A 6,621-nucleotide genomic window follows, 5' to 3' on the forward strand; every position below is an offset into this window, starting at 1 on the left:
TTTAAAGAATTAGCATACTGATTTGATAACTTACTTAAATTGTTTACATGTTGGAGTTTGCTATTCGAAACAATTAATTACTCTTTACTTATGACGTTCGTTATGTTTTAGCTTTTCACGTTTATATGTTTGAAGCAGATAAATTGTTTTGAAAACCCCCAGAAATAGAGTGGACAGTGTCGCTAAATGGATTTTAATTATCTCTAAGTAGAAACCTCAACATGTTTGTAAATCGGGATTATTTCTTGTATATAGATATATCAAAATATTGATACATATCCGTATGCAGACTTCCCCGTAGACGTTCACACCTAAATTCTCAACACCCCGTACACAAACACCTGTACGTGTTAGTCGTCACATTGTTTCACAGCACGAGCAGCACGAGTTCACCAAAATAAGAGACTTTCAGGATCATTTGACTTTAAAAATGAACAAACGAATACCACATGATATAAATTGGCAATGATTTCAATTTGATAAATAGCATGAGTTATACCAGCTCACAGAAATGTGGACCATAAAATGACAAATAAAAGCATTGAGTTTTGGGCCCATTCTGCTCTTCGTGGACTGAATACATTTTGTTATCAAAGATGGAAAAAATTATTTTAAAAATGCATAGATTGTCCGTTTGCATAAACATATATTACGGTGGTAAAAAATCTAGTAAATCCAATGAAGTTGTTGTAATATAGATATATATTTATTTTATTTTTGGCTGAGAGGGCGTTAGATAGCTAGGCACGTAACATCGGTTTTAAAAAGAGAGGGGACAGTCCTAACTTGTGCCAGCCGAATAATTTAACACGGAAAAAAGGGAAATTAAATATATCAGAATGAAGTGGAATGGTTAATTAATAAGAAGAATATTGTTCATTTCAAGATTTGATTAAACTTCCCGTACCTGTATACAATTACTGATGGTCTCTCTCTCTCTCTCTCTCTCTCTTTCTCTCTCTCTCTCTCTCTCTCTCTCTCTCTCTCTCTCTCTCTCTCTCTCTCTCTCTCTCTCTCTCTATCTCTCTCAGTTATAGATTCAGTACTGTTGTATAGCGTGTACGAATAGAAGCAACTAAAATGCAAATCGTCAAATCATTTTGTCTATATTTTTTGGTTTGTAAACTAGTTCCATTTGACACCGATATTTCAAAGCAGCAGACTTGAATGGGTCGACACTGCACACTTAAAGAAATTGAATTCGGGAGGGTGATTGGGACAGTTTGAGTGGATGAAGACAACCAGCGCCACCACACACATGTACACAATTTAAGGTTCTGAAGATTGGTCAATTTAAGCACAATTTCCTGCTGCTATTGTAGGCTGGATTATTAAATTAAGATATATTTATTGGCAAAACGCATGTCCAGTTTATTAATTGGCAAAACATATATAATATAGCATTCAGCCCGTGTGTCATAATTTAATTTTACTTGTATCACGCAATTTGACTTGTTGAGCCCGCCGAAAAAAATATTTGTTTATATTGTATAAATGTAACTTGGTATGGGGACATACCTCCTTTACAACTAAGACGACACTACTTTTCCTTTTCTAATTTTGCATCGGACAATGAAACACTGATGCATTGATAGGCCTTCGAACTAGGCCTATGAAATAGATAATCAACGAAATTAAACATGTACAAAAATATTGTACTGTCTTACCCCCTCCCCCTAAAAAAACAAAAACAAAACAAAAAACAAAACGCACATTCTTTGCTTACAAGTAAAGTTACATAGAAATAAAAAAAAAATAATAAAAAACTCTTGACATATACGACGATATCATATGTGAAATTTTAAAAATAAACAACCGGTATATCGAGTATTTTCATATGGGGGTTACTTGATCCGCCTATCGAATCATAAAATGCGTCATGAATGTATTATGACAGATGACGTAATGTCTCATCGATAACATGTGCGTTGCTATTTATAAATTGCTTACATAATTTACTGTGTCGGATTTAACTGGCGACAATGCTGCATGTTATGGTAAGTCATATTGTAGTTTAAATCTGTTATTTTGAATTCCATTTTGCCTGACCAGGTCATGCTAATATTTAGCAAGAAAATTGGATGTACCGAAGGTCAAAGAAGGACTCGCTACCAATGTACGTGAAGTTAGGTTAAATATAACCCTTATTTCGAATGTTGACAGTCTAAAGCTGCGTAGTAACAATTTTGTAAAATAAATAAAGAAAAAATTATTCGATATGATATCATTACCATACAAAAATACTTGCGTGAAGCCTGAAAATTTTCTGATATATCCCAAAGTGGCAGAAGACGCCATGCACATTTTAGTCACTAGGCCTAACAGTTTCGGTGACTCGTTTCGTTCAATGATAATGTTTATGATAATAATGTAAAACTACCAAAATTGTACACAGTTTTTAAGCAACGATGCAATGAAGATGTTTTGTGAACGACTTCAAAAGATGAAAACAACTAGGTATTGAAAATGAACATCTATAACCTAGTAAAAGGGCAAAACAAGCTGCAACCGAAAACTATTATTAGGTGAGGGAATTTCCCTTGCTTTAAAAAAAACACCGAACTAAAATGACCTATACATGACACGAAATAAAAAAACCTAGTTTCTTTCTCCATAAGATACTTAAATCAGGCATATTATCTGTAAAATTCAAGTTTATCACCAGTAGCGCATGATAACCGTGATATTTTTCAGCAATCCGGAATATCGTTTTTTGAAAAATAAAAATAGTGCTCCTAGCTCGCCCTAAAATATTTTTGCATGTATGTTCAATTGAAAAGGTGTATATTATAAAAATACGCTAAATATTTTGGGCGAGATGAAACCAGTATGCCAAAATCTTTAAAAAAATAACCAGTTTTTGGTGAAAAATGACAAAAATACGGTACCATATCCGGTTCTAGTATGTATACAGCTTTAGTTGTGCTCCTATTTCTAAAATCTAACATGCTTTTTAAAACCCGGATGCTGATACATATTTATAACACCAATACTCCTGTTCAAGATTTACTTTCATTTTTATATATTTTAAGGGCCATAGTATGGGGTTTGTGAATCAGGTTCTTTCAGATTATTTCATACACATATAAAAACATATGATATTTAGAAGTAACAACTAAATCAATAACTGTACATGCTTTTAAAGAGGAAATACACAACTATACAACAAAGAATAACTTGATGTTATAAAATCTTAATTTAAAGAGTTATGATCAATATTTCTCAATTCTTCTCTCCTCCTTGTCCTCCAATTTCTCCCACTTGTCCAGTCTACCATCCTTATTGACGGTGTCCACAAACTTATGGAACTCAGTCCAGAAAGCAAAGCCACTTGTTCCTCCATTACGGAACAATTTCTGTGATGCGCAGAAAAATCTCTATGGAAATTAGAAATAAACATATACAAGTATTGTTTCAGGTATTATGTATGCCTTTAAGTGAATCAATGCTAAAGTGAGATGATTTCCTTCTAAGGAAATGCTATTGTCTCAAGCCACAATCTGGAGTTCGCTCATAGCTCTTTCCAGAATGGAAGAGGATGGTACATTTTGACATTTTGGCCGCGACATGTGACAACGGGTAAATGCATGCCATTTCCATTTCTTATTTTTCTTTCAATAAATAAACTTCAGATTGTAGTACAATGTAGTCTCATTGCAATTACAATGAAAGTGTTTAGAATTTTTAAAGTCTACTTGAATTTCTGATTTTACATGAGACAAAAATTTGATTCCCATGCAGGCAAGAGAAAGAGAATTCAATATTTCTTTCACATATCAAATTTATGAATCTATAAATTAGTTCAAGGCAAATGTGGTATAAACGAAATCTTTATCTTAATATATAGAGTATTTTGAAAAATACTGTATAACTGATGTGGTTGAAAATGGTAAAACAAACACTATTGCATGGAATTAATTACCAGCAATAAGGTCAAACGTTCCTTCTCTATGTCCACAAGTGGAATTGCCGGTGGCAAAAACACTTCCACAGGTAGTTGTGGAGGGACTTTAAAGAACGTCCCTCTACATCAATATCCTTGTTGCCCATAGACTACAAAAAGGAATAGTGACTTCAAGCATATGTATACTTTTAACTAGATATTTCAAATAACATAATATACAATTATTCAGATATCAAACTATTTCAATGAATTATGTGTATTTAATAGTTCACCTCACTGAAAAAAAGTATCCTTTACATGAAAACGTTTACCATTGTTTTATGTCTTAATTTGTAATGAAATATATTTACATTAATTCAAGACATCACCATTTACTACACATGGTTTCTTAATTGCCTTTGCTCTTGTCTGGTTCCTGTACTAAGTAAATTTTGTCGAGTCAAAGCTCGACAAAACCCCCAGGACATGCCTTCTTTCTGCCCAACCTGCTTTACTGGCAAAGTCCTTCAGCATTCCCTAAAAAATGTTATCATACAGTTAGAAAATTCGTACCTGTTTTTGAAATAAAAACAACATATGGGAGTTAATTTGTCAATGTATTTGCCTCTCAGTGCAGGCATAACAATATAATATAGCTTCATTAACCTTTGCAAAATTTGGCTGATGCAGTTTGGTTGCGTCAGTTCTTAGAAGTATTTTATTGCCAAATAAGGTATCATTTCAAAACTTTTATTGGGATGTACATGTAAATATGAGTTGCTCACATGATCAAAATCCCATAAAGGGCATTATGATAGATTGCATCATTTATCAACACGCATTTACATCCGAATAATGTTTCAGTATGAAAATATTACTTAAATGATTTATTTATTCAAACATCAAAGGTATAAAATAAATGTTTGAACACGTTGTATGACCACTTCTGATCTTGGCTTTGCACCTCTTGAGAAGAGTTTTAAAGATTTTTCAGTTATATTCCTATATAAAACTTTATTTGCCTATTGTGACCCTGCCTTAGCCCCAGGAATCGTGATTTAAACAACTTGAATCTACACTAGTGTATTGAAACTTTCACAGAAGTTTGATCTTTTCTGGTCCAGTGGTTCTTGAGTAGATGTTATGAAAAATGCAACTCAATTTTCTTTAATTCTACAAACATCAACACTTGGAAGAGGGTGTGGTCCTTCATTTGAAGAAACTGAAATCCACTGCACACAAGGATGCGTGTTGGCAGGTTTGGTTAAAAAATGGGTCAGTGGTTCTTAAAAAGAAGTGAAAATGTGAAAAGTTTGCAGACGAACGGACAAACAGACAGATGGATGTCAGACACCCTTCGAACAGAAAAGCTCTTTGGCTCAGGTGAACTGATGATTGGAATTGGAAATGTTGCCTCTTACAGCAAAAAATGTACTTCTCACTATGGAGAAAAAAAAAACAATATGTCCCAATTTAAGGTACTCATTCTTAATTTTGTTAGCAAGGTAAACACTTTTGCACCTCTTTTGAGGTATTTAACCAGTTAACAATTTTCACTGTTCATCAGGATTATATCAACTAACAAACCTGTATATCTTGATCTTGGAAACTGATCCACGGAAATACGCTGAATTTGGCTTTTAGGAAGTTTACATACTCCTTCTGTAGAAATACAATTAATTCATTAATTCACAGTATATATAAAATAAAAGAGGTATATGATGGCTTTAAATAAGAGGTCCATGAACCACAATGCTCAACTGTTGCATTTTGTGGTACCACCTTAAAACCCAGGGGCCATAATTTGAACACAATTGAATCTACACTTCCTGACAATTAATGCTTCCATGTAAATATGATAAATGACGGCTTTGCTGTTCTTGATAATTAGCTTTCAAAACCCTTTCCAATAAATTCCATTGTCAAACTCTTATCATCTATTGTGGCCCATCCCTGTCGTTGGGGTTCAATATTTGAACAAACTTCATTGAATTTACGCCCGTTGTGGAGGCTTTCACATAAATATAAGTTTCCATGGCTTTGCAGCTCTTGAGGAGAGAAGTGTTAAACAGTTTCCCTGTATTTTGCGAATTAAAACTTAAATTGCCTGTTGTGGCCGCACCCTACTTCCGGGGGGATGATTTCATCAATTTACAAGCTAAACTATGTCAGAAACTTTTCACATAAGACTTTCATCTGTTCTGGGTCAGTGTTTTGATTAGAATATTTATAAAGTTTTCTTCCTATATATCTTGATGTAAAAAATCACAAGTCCCTAATGTGGCCCAATACAAACCCCAGGGATCATGACTTGAACAATTTACAAACTGCATTACTTCAGAGAGCTTGCATATCTGAGTTTCATCTTTTCTGGTCCAGTGGATCTTGAAAAGAAGATTTAAAAAAAAATCCAATATATTTCAATATGAAACTTTGATCTATTGTGACCCCATATACGACCCCCAGGGGCCATGAAAGCTAGACAGATGGACGGACGGGTGATCAGAAAAGCTCACTTGATGTTTCAGTTCAGGTGAGCTATTAATATATAACTGGCCTACAGTTATACTAGCATAAGACAATTAAATGTCATTGGCTTTGTACATAAATGATTTATGAATGCTTTTACTAAAATTAAAAGTTTTCAGCATAGGTTTTAATTAATTTAATTCACTTCCTGTTGGGATATAAAATGGATCATATTAACTGTTAATCTTATATGACTTTTATTACAAATG

The 6,621-nt window shown here is 33.6% G+C and overlaps 1 pseudogene; it reads right to left on the reverse strand.

Moving 5' to 3' along the window:
* Positions 1 to 3,163: 3,163 nt before the first annotated feature.
* On the reverse strand, positions 3,164 to 5,919 carry LOC125660677 (uncharacterized; annotated as a pseudogene).
* Positions 5,920 to 6,621: the final 702 nt, after the last annotated feature.

Source organism: Ostrea edulis, chromosome 10, assembly GCF_947568905.1.
Source record: "Ostrea edulis chromosome 10, xbOstEdul1.1, whole genome shotgun sequence".
In the NCBI taxonomy this organism is placed as follows: Eukaryota; Metazoa; Mollusca; class Bivalvia; order Ostreida; family Ostreidae; genus Ostrea; species Ostrea edulis.